Below are 16,121 nucleotides of genomic sequence, written 5' to 3'. Positions count from 1 at the left end.
TTTACTTAGAGACTATTATTACTGAGGAGGACAGAGGACTGACAGACAGCTTCAACAACAATCACCTGAAGCCAAAATCAGCAAAACCAATGAGCCTGTGGTGACTACAATGCTTCAAACATGGATGTTGCTGCAAAGAAGCTACATACTGTAAAACCAGGATGCTTCACACACATCTTCAACCCGACAGCACAGAAGATCTAAACAATCAGCACAGTATCAAGATGAACACCCAAGATTAGAGTCACCAATTCAGTATCTGACCAAATGTGAAATATGGTCACGATCACTGCTCCTGTTCCTGAGTTATGGTGTTGAAAAATGGCCAGAAATGTATTTTTGCAGAACATTATAGTGCCACAGTACAGTTGACCTTTGACCTTTTGGTTAGAAAATGTTATCACTTTGTAATATTCTCCTATGAGACATTTGTGTGAAATGTTGTCATAATCAGTGTATGAACTCTCGAGTTGTGGCTAAAAAAGTGTTCAGTGATGTCACAGTGACCTTTGACCACCAGAATCGCGTCAGTTCATCTTTGAGTCCAAGTTAATGTTGAAGAAAATCCCTCAAGGCGTTACTGAGATATCGTGTTCAGAGAGCATGGGACGGACGGATGGACGCTGACGTGAAATCACTAAACTAATAAAGAATATATTAGATGAATGGCAACGTCAAGGAGACCTCTGACTTCCCAAAATGTTTGCTTCAAATGAAGGGACCTGAAATGAGTGACTGTCCCGGCTGAATGTCCCGCACATGACAAAGATACTGCTGATGCTCTTGGGTTCAAAAGGGGAAGACTTCAAACTTGTCATTTTGGAGCTATGCTGAGAAAGAAGAATCCCTGAAGCCCTAAACTAATGTTTACTAAACTAGCAGTGTGGTTTAATACAGTCAACACCATAGCCCAAATTTCAACCTCACTGATTCACACCTCATGTATCCCTGTACTGTAAACTGTGGGCTGGGGAAGCTGTGGTGCTGATGTCTCACTGCTGGGGTTCTCACCTTGTCGAAATGGCAGAATGAAACGTTGATCCCTTGTTGCTACACAGCCGGAGTGACTGATGACAGACATCAGGGCGCTAGAGGGCTCGAGCGTGGCAGCTCAACATGACTGAAGCGGGAGCAGAGCTAAACCGAGCGGAGTAGAAAGGAGTAGAGCGAATAGAGGAGAAGACTACTCGATGAGCCTTCAGTGAAGCCTTTCTTTGAAGTTTAGTCAAGCTGAAAGCCATATTCATATCCAACATGAGGAAAAGTTATGTTAAGAGCAGCAGCTGCAGAGGGAAAGAGGTTTACGCGCCCGCTGTACATTCATGAGGGGTGTAAAATATTGGCTGAATACACTGACAAAGAACCAATTTCGGTGCGAAACCTATCCTAATTTCCTCAAGCTGCCTTGTAGTCACATGTAGAGCAACACACTGCACAGTCATGATTACTGTTTTAGCACTTTTGTAACTGTTGGCTTGATCAGTCCGTGACTTGATCGTGTTTGTTTTAGGATTAGGAGTGGTTCACCTCTCCTTGTTTTCATTTGCCTGCACAAGCACAGTTTTGTACTGCCGGCCACTGAGCAGCCTCACTTTTACATGTTTAACATTTGTCAGTTCAGGGATTTCAACCAACATCTTTATCAAGAGAGGTGCCACCAACACATTTCCTCTTTAGTCCCCCCACGACTCGCTGCTCCTTCACTCCTTTGAAACCCCACTTTTTCCCTGTCCTCTCTCCAGGCCACCCACCCGCCATCCTGCACATACCTGTGGTTTCCTGCAGCCCCGCTCCTCTCCTCTCCTCCCTCCTCTCCCCTTACCTCCAGCCTCTTTTTCTCCCCCCACACACCTTCCTCCCCTCTCTGTCTACCAAGTAACATCGAACTCTTGTCTTGTCCCTCCTCTTCTTCTTTTACTCCCTCTGCATAACTTCTGCATGTCTGTGTATCAGGTAGGTAATGCCCCAACCACAAATATTTCTTTGAACTCCTTTTAAGGAGGAGAAGCGGGGGGAAAAGAAGGAAAGAAGGATGGATGGATAAAGCAGATGAGGAGAGGTTGATTCACGCAGCTGGCTCCCAGCTGTGGAGCGAGGCAGAAATGCTCCATCTATAAACAACAAGGAGCCCAGCCCCCATTTTCAAGAAAGAACTGTGCTTTGTCACTGTAAATCTGAGCTGAGCACTCCTCTTCACCTCCACCGGCACTCCTGAATGTCACCCAACTGCTTGTTGCTCTTTTCCTCCCATCCTCTGCATCGTTTGTGTCCACTCTACTCATCACCGTGGAGGCTATGCCGTCGCTGTGGCAGCACAAGTACAAATCAAGGCCTTGTAAATCTTCTCCAGTCAATCATCTCCCTGAAACCAGCTAAAAGAACATGTCCTCCACATAAATTCACTGGCGCTGTCTGCCACACACTGAAACAGGGACCAGGGAACAAAAACCAGATAATAATCTGTTCGGTTTATAGAAAGACCGCAGTGATTATATGAAAAATAATAATCCTAACAGACTTGGGTGGGCAGGCGATATTTATAGCCGGCCTGCTGCTACTTATATTCCGTAGCTGTATAACACAGCTGGAAGTGAGGGAGGAGAGAGAGGAGGTGGAAAACTCCTGAGGAAAAAGAGACAGAGCAAAGAAAGAGAGAGAGGGGCTCCAGGGGATGGAGGGCGAGCGAGAGTGTGTGTGTGTGTGTGTGTGGGGGGGCTACCCAAAACATGTGTGTGGCTGAGAGCAAGACAGACAAAGCGAGGCAGAAGGAGACGCACAGACAGAGAGTCGAGTACGCGAGGCTGTGTTATTTTTTATGTGTTTGTGTGTGTGCGTGTGTGTTTGTGTTCGGTGTGTGGGAGAAACCGCTGCGCCGTCCCTCCAAACGACGACAGCAGCAGACGAGGCCTGCAGGCCACCAGACGAACGCAGTGACCACAGCTCTGAGAGCCTCTCACAGAGGGGAAACAAGGAGAAATATGACACAGACAACACAACCATAAAACGGACTGGGGCCGGATTAATCAAGAGAAAGCCATGTGGCGTTCGCTGACCGTTAATTTCTCATTACTGGGCTTTTGTTTCGGGGTTTCAAGGGTCTTCTCTGCGCATGTGGTCCCTGAGGACAGCAGTGTAAATGGATTGGAGGCGAGATACTGTACTAATGTGTAGATTTAAAGGCAGGGTCAACCTCACAAAGTACTCAGATACTGTAAATGCAATAAATATATGGTATTGCACAGTGGTGGAGTGTAACTCAGTACTTTTACTCAAGTACAAATTTAAGGTACTTGTACTTCACTTGAGTCTCTTCTCTTCACACTACATTTATCTGACAGCTTCAGTTACTCATTACTTTACAGATTACACACTACACACAGAGCATGTAAAACTACCCAACAGTTTGTATGAGTACAGCTGAAACCATCAGTTGATGACTCAGTTGAAAATGAATTGGCAGCTGTTTTAATGTATTGATACATGTTTTGAACAACATCCATTGTGGAAATCTGATCCACATATTTGACTTGGCATAGGCTTTTTACACCAGATGCGCTTCCTGATGCAACCCTAACCATTTATCCAGGCTTAGGACGGGCAATTAGCAATGCACTGGAAACCCAGGGTTCAGTGTCTTGCTCAAAGACACTTCAAATACTAACATTACTGAGTCATTTCATTTGGTGCTTGAGATTCAATAACCAGCTTTGCTTAAAACAGAACAAAATGCAACACTTAAACGAACAGGAAGCAAACTGTCCGACCAGACAAACCAGGACTCACCAGCCTCCAATCTTTCACCTTTCTCACTCCTTGCCTGAGTCCACTGATCTCTCAGAAGCTGCTCTTTGCAGTTTGCAGACATCATGTTTCGATCGACGCCTCTTGCGGCCGTTCGGAGCTGACCGTGAGAGCTGTCACAAACAGCCTAACTGTCACCGTACTGTCAGTGCAGATGTTAGCTATACAGTTAATGTTTGCGTTAATGGGGTCTTCCATCTGGGCTCTTCATCAGGAACGCTGATTTTAACTTCACTTGATAAACATCATCAACAAATAACGTTGTTCTACGAAGCAAACCGGCCCCTCTCTCTCTTTGATTTTATGTTTCTCCCTCTCCTCAGCATGTAAACTGTACTTAAATTTGTCCCAGCAGATGAACACATGTGCAGACTTGTCTTCATCAGCTCTCATTTGGATCCGCTGTGTTTGTGTGTACACCCTTGATAAGGGCCACTGTATTATACTTTGTCATATCATCACTTTCACGCTCTCAACTTGCCTCCTCTCCCGCTGACCTCTATCCTCCTCTCACTCTCCTCACCGTCTTTAAGTGTCAAAGAAAAACCTTTTGACAGTTTTACAGTTGTCCAAAAAAAAATCTAATTTTAACAGGCGAAGCAACACATGCCATCTTTTACAGAGAATGTGCTCCAATTTGTCTCAGTCCACAACTCGTCGCCCCTGTGCGCCCACTGGGAATCAGCAGAAAACTATAAATCCTACGAGAACTGATGACTGCTGACAAATGTGTTGATGCAAAACAGTAGGGATTATAATGATGCTCTTCTTTTTCATTCTGCTTGCCATTTACTTACACAAACCTCATCAATTTACACAGTGAACAAATTACAGAGCAACTATTTGGATCACTGAGACATACAGTAAAATGTGCACTTCTCCTGTGTGGTCCTTCTCAGAGCTGCTGACTTCATAACTAATATATCACAGGCGTTTAGTTTAATACCCAGATGTTGGTAGGGGCAAGGCATCCGGGCCTGCATTGGCTTTTAATTGGCCGGGATCCCTGAGCTGATGTTTGGGGCTTAGCATGTGACTCAGGAGGACACACACACATAGCTAAAATCGCCCACACACACATGAATGCATACACACACTTTCCCTGAACGAATGAAAGGCTTGGCCGGGTTCTGACAGGGCGGCAGGCTCGCATGCTGTCAAAAAGAGACGAGTCATGGCTGTCCAGAGCAGTCAATAAACTAAACAAACGCAGACAACACACACACATAAACACACACACACCCATGCTCATATGCACACAGAGTTACATCTTTGAGATCCCAAGACTGACTGACGCCACGCCGCTGATGGTAGCTGCTGCCAGTAGCCATGATATCTGTGGTGCTGATTATTAGTGTGGAATAAAAAGAGGCATACTACAAAGAGGGAGGGAGAGAGAGAGAGAGAGAGAGAGAGAGAGAGAGAGGGAGAGAGAGAGAGAGAGAGAGAGAGAGAGAGGGGGGGAGAGAGAGAGAGAGAGAGAGAGAGAGGAAGGGAGGAAGAAGTGGGGTGAGGATTCAAAGAGTAAAAAATGGCAGAATGATCCTGTAACAATATGTCTCTTGATCACAAGTTGCACATCTACACAAGCAAGGTGATTGTTGGTGTGTGTGTGTGTGTGTGTGTGTGTGTGTGTGTGAGAGAGAGAGAGAGAGAGAGAGAGGGAGAGAGAGAAAGAGAGAGTGTGTGTGTGTCTTAAGTTCCCACCAGGGTTGTAATTAAGTGGCATTAACATAACTAAAAGGCAACAAATCAGCTACTCAGCTGGCTGTGAATTGGAGGGGGCTGAGGAGCTTGAAACACACACACACACACACACACACACACACACACACACACACACACACACACACACACACACACACACACACACACACACACACACACACACACACAAACTGGAGCTTGCACGCATTCATACAGGCAAATACAAATACACTTATTATAGCCACGTTTCAGGCTTTGCCCCCAAATAAAGAGAAACACACACTCGTGAGATCAAGAACATATGAGGAATTTCAGCAATCTAAACTGCAATTAATTCAAATTGATTGTGAAATCAATCCTGCAGTTGGGAACACATTTAACAAGGTTTTCTAATTTGTATTTGTGGGAGACCTCACACAGAAAGAATGTCTTCACCAATTCTGCCACGTATCGGACCGCACATTACCCAATAACAAGATTTCAGACGGACCTCAGAACTGTCACTCAAACTTTTCCTTTGATTCTTTTCCACAGCCACTTGTACGCACGGCTTCCACCACTTGTTCAGCGCACACCGCCAGACATTCAGGAAAAACAAAAGGATGGAGAGCATAATCTGGCTGTGAGAGAGGACTGAATGAGGCTCTTTGCAGGACTTCTACTTGTGTTTGTCAGATCAGTAAACATCATGCAAAACTGACAAGTGAATAATTGTTTGCACGTGTCACCGCCAGTAAATGTGATGAATAATTTAAACTATGTTTTACATTCTGTCATCGCTGTAGAGGAGCTGGCCTCCGACTGACTAATCCAACCGCTGTCTCCTAACACCACTGGACACACACACACATTATTGTGTCAAACCTGATCCATATCAGTGGATTGAAGATGTCAAAACTGAATCATTATGAACCTCACACTGCATACACACATGTTGCAAGAGGCCAAACTGGCTGAGTTGTCAACAGGTAGCTTCATTAGCTGTAGCTCTTTGTGGTGTGTATGCAGAGGTATGAGGACATGAATCCAATGCTGTTACAAGATTTTACTCCGCAACATCCACAATTCATCAGTCCTTCATTCACACATGCTGTGTAAACATAAGCATGTATTGTACACACTGTATATATGTGTTACTCACACTTGCTGAGTGCAGATTGACAGCCGGTGGCAATAATGTGTTGTAAAAGGTAGCCAAAGCCAAACCATGCTTAGATAAGGAAGTTTCAAAGCATTAAATAAACTTTGCAAATGTTTCATGTCACGCATTCATGGTTTCTAGGCCTTCAGGATACGTGAGAAATGTTAAATGTAAACAAAGTGTAGCGTAAGTAATGTGTGCCAGGCTTCAGGTTTATCGACTACTGCTAAGAGCTTTAAGCTGGAAGCAGCGCTGGTTCCCACATCAAATCGTACATGGTTCATAGTAAAAATGCTGTTTTTTGCAAGGCGCTCTAAACTTGTCTCAGCCGTGGAACCAGACCCTTGACCTGACCCTATTTACCAAACATCGCTAGCTTTCAAAGCATCACTGTCCGCACGCAATCACTGTTAATCAATGCTTCTGGTTTCCATTTACACTTGGTGAATGACTGATAAAGATGCTTCAGTGTCTGTCACATGCTGCAGTTTACATCAGAACAGCGTGGGAGATGTTTTGCAATCACACAAGCTTTCTGCTATTTGTGCATGTAAACACTGATCCTATCTCATGCGTGAGGAAGGGGCTCCCTTTCACTGTGTCTCAGCCCTAAATTCCAGTCTGTATCTCCACGCAGTGTTCAGTGATGCGCAGGGAGCACGCACACACACACATAAACAGACGCACACATAAACACTCGCTCTCCCTGATACACAGACTCAAGCATTTAAAGGCAAACTGGAGGAGGAGCTCACGTATTTACACATAAACTGCCACACACACACTGAAAAGAAATGTATGTACACACACATGCGCAGATATACACGCACGTATACAAACACACACACACACATACAAGGAGCTGGGGGGGCGCTGATGACCCAGGGACCTGATGTGACAAACACAATAAGAAGGGCACAATTTACGTCAGCAGCTCGTGAATGGCTCACTAAAGACATGCAGACACACACGCACACGCACGCACACACACACACACACACACACACACACACACACACACACACACACACACCTTGTGTCTGTCCTGCTCTGTCACTGGAGGAGTCTTAAAATATTCCTGCTTGGCAAGTGAGTTTTATTTTCAAAGCACCTTCATCACTTGATCTGTACGGGATAAAGTGACCGAAGAAAACTGACAACAACTACGATATGAAACACGAAAGATAACAATTAAAACCAATGATGCAAGTTTAGGAGTGAGTTTGTGTAACTTTTGCTGAACAGAGGCCTCAGTGACTACGAGACCTGAATTCTCTTGGTTTCCCAATTTTCTCTTGAACCAGTCACTCGATTACTCAATGCAGCGTTAATGATTGATGTCATGTCGGAACAACCACATAAAACTGTTTCTGCTTTGTAAATACACTTAACGTCAACACCCTCTCGTAATCCCATAATAGTTTTTTCTGACAGCTCTGATTTGGTTGGTACCTCATTGTACAAAACTGCCTTAAATTTGCTAAATGTCTGAGCCAAAATCCAGCTGAAACAGAGTGGCCGCTGGTGGTTTCCTTGTTTTACTCTTGTGTTAAAAACCGAAGACGTAGCATTAATAACAGGAAAGTTCAGCAGACTCCTAAAGGCAGTGAAGCAACATCAGTTAGCAAGCTAACGTTAGCCACCGGTCAGGCTTAAGATCACACTTGACCACGAAAAAATATGCAGTATTTCCATTCAGAAGTCACATTAAAATCCAAAACAAGTGAGTTTTTTTTTTTGAGATTTTAAACTAAATAATTAACTTTGGTTGTTAAGGAAAGGAGACGACAACTGCTCATAAATGTTCATTGTTTATGTGTTTATTATTTCTGAAGAAATGTTGCTATACACACGAGCCCTGCCTGAGGAGCCATGTGTCCGTAATATCCTGGGCTGCAATTCTCAATAAATAATAAACTCATTACATAAACTCGATAGAAAAATTGAGCTTTAGGACTTGACGTCAGGGGAAATCAAAGATAAAAGGAGGCAAGGAGAGTGCACTTTTACCACTGTTTCCTGTAGAGCGAAAAAAAGGAGGTAGAGTGATTCACTTGAGATGGAAAAAATCTGGCGGCGGTAATGTTGCTGTGCAGCGGGCGACTCAGAGTCTGTGTGTGGTATTCATGCTCTCCTTTCTCCTTTACAAAGGAGGAATGAGGGGAATCAGAAGGGATAGAAGGAGAGAGAAAGACAGAGATGGTAGAGAAAATGAGGGCGACAAAGAGACACAACTGAAGAAAAAGCGAGTTGATGGAAGAAGAGGAACAGAAAAAAAACGGGGGGGGGGGGCGGGTTGAGCGGCACTATGGTTGAGCAGTCCTTTTGACTGGGGAGAGAGGGACTGCGGACCTATTGTTGAAATCCCATTCCTCACTGTATTGTCCGACCTTATCAATGCAGGGTCACCAGGAACAATAGCCAACGCTCCCATAAGTTCTCATTTGTTGGCGGTGTCAGCGGCCGCCGCACACAGAAAACACAGGTGCTGTATCTGTAAAACCTTTCAGGAGTCCAGCACATGTGAATAAAAGTACCTGATCCAGTTTGACACTCACATATTAAACATAATATTGACATTTATTAGGCATCGCTCAGTTCCTGCTTTGTGTTACAACCTGTGAAAACAGTCGTATGACATCTTTTTAACACTGGAATCATCCTCATGGTTATCTCAGCTTGTCTCTGGACAAACTGGAGGTGTGGAGGTTCAAAGAAGTGGATACTAACACGAGTGAAAGATGCTACCGCGTTGCAGTATGGGAAATGTAGGATCCAGTGTTTTTGAAACTCACCTATGCTAGAAAACTAAAAGTAACAATATGTTGGCTTCAGCTGCTTTGAATCTGACTGTCTTTTGCCTCTTGTGCCCCAAAATACACTAGAGAACAACTTCAAAGTGGATTTTACCTACAACAATAATAATAATAATAATAACCATTGATAATTTCAGTGCATTTATCTGCATGTTGGCTTTAGAAAAGTACTGACAGTTAGATTTTAAGCATTTTGATATCATTTTCCAAATGTTGCAAGGATTCAATTATATTCTAACACTAATTAAAATGACTCCATACATCTGACTTCCAAGCCTTTATATCCTCATTAATACTGTTTAATTGTTCCTGATTTAAAACAGTCAGTGGCATAAATGTTTATACTTATACCTCCATTATCACTCCATTATGTATCTGTTGTGGGCTGATACGTAGAGACAAACAATCACGTTAAAGGAAATTTATGTGCTTTAAGAAACAATCGGCCTGCATGTCTCTGGATGGCGGCAGGAAACCCACACAGACATGTGAGGAGAACATGTCTGTGTGTCCACACAGAAACGCTGCAGCCGGGATCGAACCCCAAACCTTGTTGCTGTGTGGCAGCGGTGCAGACCACCAGGGTTTGACTGCTGTAAGAACAGAAACCGCCACAGACGATACTGTTAAACAGCTCAGGCAACAGTACACAGTGACTCAGGCTCATGTAATAATTCGAATTTTGGACCAATAGGCTGAATTTGTTTTAATTCCTTCACTGCCTGTAAGTTTTATGCACGTTACTCGAGGCCGACTAGACTGAAAGAGAAAAATTCCACCTGTGTGATGGAAAAAAAACAAAAAAAACTCTTCTCTAGGGTCACCAGGCGTTTCTTATTCATTACCAGCTATAAAGCCTGACAAAGAGAGAGCTCCTAGCCCTTCTTCTGCCTCTTCACTCCCTCGCTCCCTCTCTCCCTCCGGCTCTTCATGGAGAACAGAGAGGGGGAATCATTCAGTGGCTGAAAAGGTTAAAGTCTAGCCAAGGGCTGGAGTTCCTGCGTCTGCCAGGGGCACCTGAAGAGGGGCAAACATTTACCGGCAAAGAAAAGAAAGGGAGAAAAAAAATCAACAGCCTGCCCGAGAGCTGCCGGGTCCGCGGCGAGTGCTGGTGTAGGGCCCTTGGAGAGTTTGTCTTGTAATTGAGTCAATTGTTGACCCCCTGTTCAGTCTGCCTCTGCAAATCTTGGGAGGAAAAGCCTGCCGAATAATTAATGTTCTCTCTCCTTCTTTTCCTCTTGCTCTTCATCTATCCATCTCCTACTCCTCTTCGCTGCCCCCCTCTTCTTCCCTTGTTTTCCGTTGTCTCAGAGTATGATTGTGCTGTGAGTCAAAGGCAGTCATTTAGAGAAGGGGGGGGGGGCTGTTCAGGGATCTGCTGAGGCTTACAATCTTCTTTTCAACCCAAATCTTACTTACCCCCCCAACACTCACTCTCTCCTCTCTCCTGCACTCTCCCCCTTTTTCATTCCTCCTTTTGTTTGCACCGTGGGATGAATTTTAATCACTCCGCTCTCCACCTCCGATCTCAGTCCCCCCTCATTTTTTTTCCCTCTCTCCCCAGTCGGGCCACTCACTCCCTGTTTCCAGCTCCTATCCAGCACGGCAGCACCTTCTCCCCTTACCACTCCTCTACTGATCAGGCCCTCAACAGTTCTGAGAAGACAAGGACACAGATATAGCCCTTTGATGACGAGAGGAAGGGAGTATTTGTCACTCCAGGTTTAGCACAGGCCAAATGTCTTTAACAGGCACGGGGGCAGCCGAGAACTGGCAGAGAAAGAAGGCGAGAATGATAAAAAGAGGGAGTTTAGGCAGGAGGAGGAGGAGGGGGCGACAGCGGGACAGAGAGAGGAGGGCCGCATTCTGTTTGTGGAGAGCGATCATTTTTAAATGCCTCCTTCATTCGAGAACACTTTGTTTGCATAAGGGCTTTAGTGTTGTGCTCCTATTGTGCCGGCTTATCCCGAGGGACGGTGCGAGCCAGGGACACTGTTGTCTGTTTCTCACATTTGCTTATTAGCAGGTGATCTAAATGAGAATAGTCTGACAAAGTGCACTGATACAGCATTAAGAAGGGAGAGTTAAAGCACATTATTGTAAGAGGAGCAAGTGAAATGACCACCGAAATAAGTACGTCACATAAATTACAGGAAGCAATCAAGGACCGAGGGCCAAAAGCTAAAGGCCGCTACAGCCAACGAGGCTTCCTGAAGAGCCAAACGGTGACACTTAGGGACAGATTTTCTTTACAGCGTCCGACAGTCCTTCCTCATTTTCTCTCCGCAGGCCACAGACGGTCAGCTTGCACATTTGTCCTAGTCAGACTGGTCTGCATCAGTGGGGACATTCACTAAAGGACAACGGAGAGTCACTCTTTATGCCAGGACGTTAACACAAGTGCAGCTACTCACTGTATGGAACAAGTTCATTAACCTGGAGACACTGTGTACTCTCCATGCGAGTATGAGAGACCGGTCCTTCGAGGAGAGACCAGAATCAGGGTTGTGACCATAAGTGTGTTCTGTAGAGCTATGAATACATCAAATTAAAAAATAATCGTATATAATATGATGCAATGTTGCATAAAAAAACAAAATTAAATGCTAATGCTTCACTAATATAATAATCCAATCATATATATAATCAGTCATTTTGCATAATATACACTTTTACTTTTGCATCAACACATATCATATAATGCATTATGGTATTGCTAGAGGCAAAGAAGTCTTTCTAATATTTTCACTGCTGTCTGTTTGTGTTTTTATGTGCAGGGTTGGATCAGCATCCGTCACTTCCTTCCTGGAGCATCACCTGATGAGCGAGACGACACCCTGTTTCACATGGTGTTACTCAGGGCGAGTCTAGTCCTAACAGCCTGTCTCTCTCTCTCTGTCTGTCTCTCTATCCGTGGCCCTCCGTGTGAAGTGTTTGTTAGGAAATCCTGAACAAACCGCAGCTGTTTGTTCTCTTTTTGTCAATGACGGGTTTTTATTGACTTCTGCTATTGACAATCGCTCGACTCCTGTTGGCCTCACACAAGCTGGATAACACTGTGCAAATAGGTGTATGTACACACACACATTCACAATCTGTCCGAAACCTGCGTCCGAATCAGCCGGAGCACATTGTTTGGGGACAGAGAGAAAAGATGAGTTGGAAAGAGGAGAATATGCTTTATATCAATGCAAACAGCTAAAATTAAATATGTCAAGTGGAAAATTCCTCAAACCTGAATCTCAAATAGGGTAACAGACATCTTAAGACTTAAGACACCTGGATGTTACGTCTATATGAGAGAGACAAAACCAGTTTAAAACATGGGCAGTAATATGCTGCTCTAACAGCTTCCACTCTTCTGGGAGGGCTTTCTATAACATTTTGGAGCCTGGCTGATAGAATTTGCGCTTGTGGCTGCACAAGAGCAAATTAGTGGTTGCCCACTGATACTGGGCAAAAAGGTCGGCGTTCCAGTTCATCCCGAAAGTGTTGGATGGGGTTGAAGTCAGGGGTCTACACAAACTCTTCAAGTTCCTCCACAATAAACTCTGGAAATCATTCTATATGGACCTTGCTTCTTATGTTTTCATGTGGAAAGTAGGAAAGCCTTTCACCAAGCTGGCAGCACACTTTCAAAATCTCACTGTATGCTGTAAGATTCAGATTTCCATAAACTGGAAATAAGAGCAGGGCTGAGGTTCGGTCCTCCTTCATATTTCAGAAAATGTTGGTGTGGTTTAATGGCTTGAGGAGGAGTTACTCTTATACAGCTGTTTTCTCATACGATCTCTCAAAAGCATCACTGTCCACACATGATCAATGTTAATTAATAATCAGGTCTGGACATCGTCCAGAGTTGCAGACATTTCACACATGCGGCACACAACCAGTGATTATCTGTGTAAGACGCGTCTCACTTACTGGAAATACTTTATTTGGTTTAGGTGAGGGACGGTGCCTGGGTAGTGCGCAGGAGGAGGAGGACTCAATGACTGTTTTTGCCTTGATATCAATACTACATATATTTGTATGCACAATATCAACGAAGGAGAGGCAAGAAAAGAAAAGAGTACAAAGAGTTAATCTCTGTGCAACGTCATCAACACGCCCCCTCACTCACTGTGAATTCTCCGGACAATGACCTGATATATTCACACATGAGCTCAATCTGACATTACACAGACTTTGTACTATGGTTCAACTGAGTCAGACGTTTACGTGAACACATACAGCTCGTCCTGGTAGCAGTGTCTGTGCGTGAAAGGGGCTTATTATGAATTATTCATTATTGTTATGGATGTTAAAGTAAGTTAGAATAAAGGGGATTTACAGTAATATTCTCCACCACAATTAAATACATGCAGAAAGGGTCGGCCATAACATAGGGTGACTGAAATATAATTGAATAGGGGTGTCCACATATTTTTGGCCATGTAGTCTACTGTATGCCTCACGGGTCATCTAAATTAAACAAATACAGTAGCGGTTGACAGTATGGTGAAACACAGCTACAGTGACCTGTCGTCATCCCCATTCACAGCCATTAAACGCATTAGTATGAATCCAGTTAACTCAAGCGGAGGACCCTCCAGATTCTTTGGCTCTGACTCAGAGCAAAAAGAGAGCCGAAGAAGGGAGGTTAAGAGACAGCGGGTGTGAGGGAGCGAGAGAGAGCGGGTGAGGACGATGGAGTGGTGAGAAAGAGGTTGACAAAAAACACACAGGGAGCGGAGCAGAGCTTCTGTGTCAATGGAAGAGATCATGGATGCCAGTAGGGGGCTCAGCCTTCAGCACAATAGACCCCCAACTGAGCCAAGACCCTTAATACCCATACTCCTATTTCACACATCTTTTCAAAGCACCCATACAAGCCTCATCCACCTCCCCCCACTGCCTCCGTACTCGGGCCGAGCCCCGTGATTGCAGCCAGGGTGACAATAGCGAGAAAACCCTCAGCGGTGCAACTAGGGGCCATCGGGGGACTCACGCCGGGGCCATCAGGGGCCATCAGGACACCTTGTCTTTGTGTATTGGAAGACAATAGTGACATCTCAGGAACGGCAGTAAAAGCTTCCTCTGTCCTGGCAGGGAGCTGTTAAGAATGACAGGGGCATCAAGTGTGGGTGATAAATGGGTCATTATCATCTGATCTAAGGTGAAGTGTGGAGCTGATAATGAGTCTCTGCGTCACAATCAGTTACCAGTGAGAGCCTGTTGTGCTGCCACTCTTATGACCCTCGCAACTGTTTGAGGACAACTGGTGCTCGTCAGCGTTTCTTCAGAGATAAATGCATTTTTGACGCAATCTGCACAATTATGGTTAAAAAGTCACAAAGTTACAAAAGTTTTGGTATCCACTGTTCAGTCTTTGAACGCGTAACAAGATGTAAATACTTTGCAATAATAATCATAATCTAGTTACTTTCCTTCCTTCCTGTGCAAAAATATTTAAAAGTGACTGCAGACAGTATTTATCAAATATCTGAAAGGCCTTTGGGGTGTGATCTGGACCCTGCAATGAGAGAGACATGCAAACATTTCTCTTCTGCCAAAAGAAAACATCTTGAAAAAAACTCATCGTTGGGAGCGGGGAGGAAAAATATACCTCAACATCCTGGGCGGTTCCAAGGGAGTTCTGGCTCAGACCCAAACAGTGGAAACAGGGTGAAGAAGGCCGGGCTTTGTGGAGTAACGGAGTGGGGAGCATAGCGAGGGGCGTTAGGTAACCTAGAAATGATTTACCCTGGCAAAAATGTGACTTTTTGTGAAAAATATGACTTCATTACATAACGCTGCTGAGAATGTAAACAGGCCTAATGTATCTTCAAACTCTTATTTTTCTTAAATTGATACTAAAACTAAAACTGCAACCAGAGATCTCTTTTTATTAGCTCCTTTGCTGCTGCATGAGCTCATTGCATCAGTACCCTGAGGGCATTTGCAGGCTAACAAACTCGCCTTTAGTCATGGCCTAGCTTAGCTTCTCTAGCCTCTCAGCCGAGCTACTGGCCTCCACTCAAGCAGACCCCCTCCTCCATTTACAAGGCCCTTCAGTAGCCGGCTGGTTGCTAGACAATGTGCTTGGTTACGTGGGTTATGTAAAGACCCTCCTGCACACAAAAGCCAATGTGGGCGCCTGTTATCTGCAGCTCTTCAGAGCCCCGGGTCAGTTAGCAGAAGAGCTCTGGCGCTAACACTCCAAGTTAAAAACGTTTGCTCTTCAATGTGTTTACTGAGAGGAGAGGAGAGGAGAGGAGAGGAGAGGAGAGGAGAGGAGAGGAGAGGAGAGTGTGTGATGTATGTGTATGCATGTGTGTATACATTCTGCACATCATTGTAACTCTGGTTGTTATATATCCCACAACAATACCATATTTTTCCATCATATGCTTCCAGTGACAGCCCTAAATGTTGAAGCATTATTCCAAAATTATGAGTCGAATGTCAAAAAATGTGCTTGTACACCTACAGCCCTTTCATACATGCACCTCTTAAATTTGATTAATTAACATGCTCAAATAAGCAGCCAGACATTTCAGCAAGACTTCCATCACAGCCCAAGCCTGAATTAAAAGAGCGCAACAGCAGGTAATGTAAAACATGCACAGAAGGACAATCAGATCGTGTTTGCCTTATTAAGAGTGCTGTGATAA

General features: G+C 44.5%; 1 protein-coding gene across 1 annotated transcript in view; it reads right to left on the bottom strand.

Annotated features, from left to right (window-relative positions):
- Positions 1 to 16,121, bottom strand: part of gli1 (GLI family zinc finger 1) — a 50,809-nt gene that overhangs the window by 18,888 nt on the left and 15,800 nt on the right. The window lies entirely within an intron of this gene.

Source organism: Chaetodon trifascialis, chromosome 3 (assembly GCF_039877785.1).
Source record: "Chaetodon trifascialis isolate fChaTrf1 chromosome 3, fChaTrf1.hap1, whole genome shotgun sequence".
NCBI lineage: Eukaryota > Metazoa > Chordata > Actinopteri > Chaetodontiformes > Chaetodontidae > Chaetodon > Chaetodon trifascialis.
Note: the sequence above shows the minus strand (reverse complement) of the source record. Positions and strands in the feature narration are given on the sequence as shown.